We start from the raw sequence: 571 nt of genomic DNA, 5'->3' as shown, positions 1-571 counted from the left end.
CTGCACCACCCACTACCTGTGCTGCCTGCATGCCAGACCTCCAGCCCAGGCATCGTTAGGGTAACGAGCATGGGAAGGTCACATCCCCGTCCCGTGAGGACCTCCCGCTGCCCTGTGCTGCGGTGTGGGGTGCTCGGGTCAGCGTCGTGCTGCGGCTGCCCCCTCTATCCCCCTCCCCACTTTCCTGGGGTGGTGGACTTCCCTGCCAGGGCAGGTGGCCCCAGGCAGGGCCGGGACAGTAAGGGACCTCGCGGGGGGACGAGGGGAGGGAGTGGGGGACGGGCACAGGCTGTGCGCTCCGAGGAGCAGGGGGAGAGGAGGTTTTGTACCTCATAGTGTCACTGATTTTGAAGTCCTGGAGCTAGAGCTGAATGAACAGTAAAAGCAGGTTAAATCATTAACCAGTTAGGGGATGGGGAAGCAGCTGTAAAAGGAACAGAGGAAGAAGGCCAGATTATTATTTTTGTTTCTTTTCTTTTCTTTTTTCTCCTTGTCTTCTTTCATCTTCACCCGCCGCACCCCGATCACAAGCCCTGCTTGGCCAGCGAAGCAGACCCTTCGTACGCGGGGC

Source organism: Fulmarus glacialis, unplaced genomic scaffold, assembly GCF_000690835.1.
Source record: "Fulmarus glacialis isolate BGI_N327 unplaced genomic scaffold, ASM69083v1 scaffold10929, whole genome shotgun sequence".
Taxonomy (NCBI): Eukaryota; Metazoa; Chordata; class Aves; order Procellariiformes; family Procellariidae; genus Fulmarus; species Fulmarus glacialis.
The sequence above is the reverse complement of the archived record's forward strand: the minus strand, read 5'-3'. Positions refer to the sequence as shown.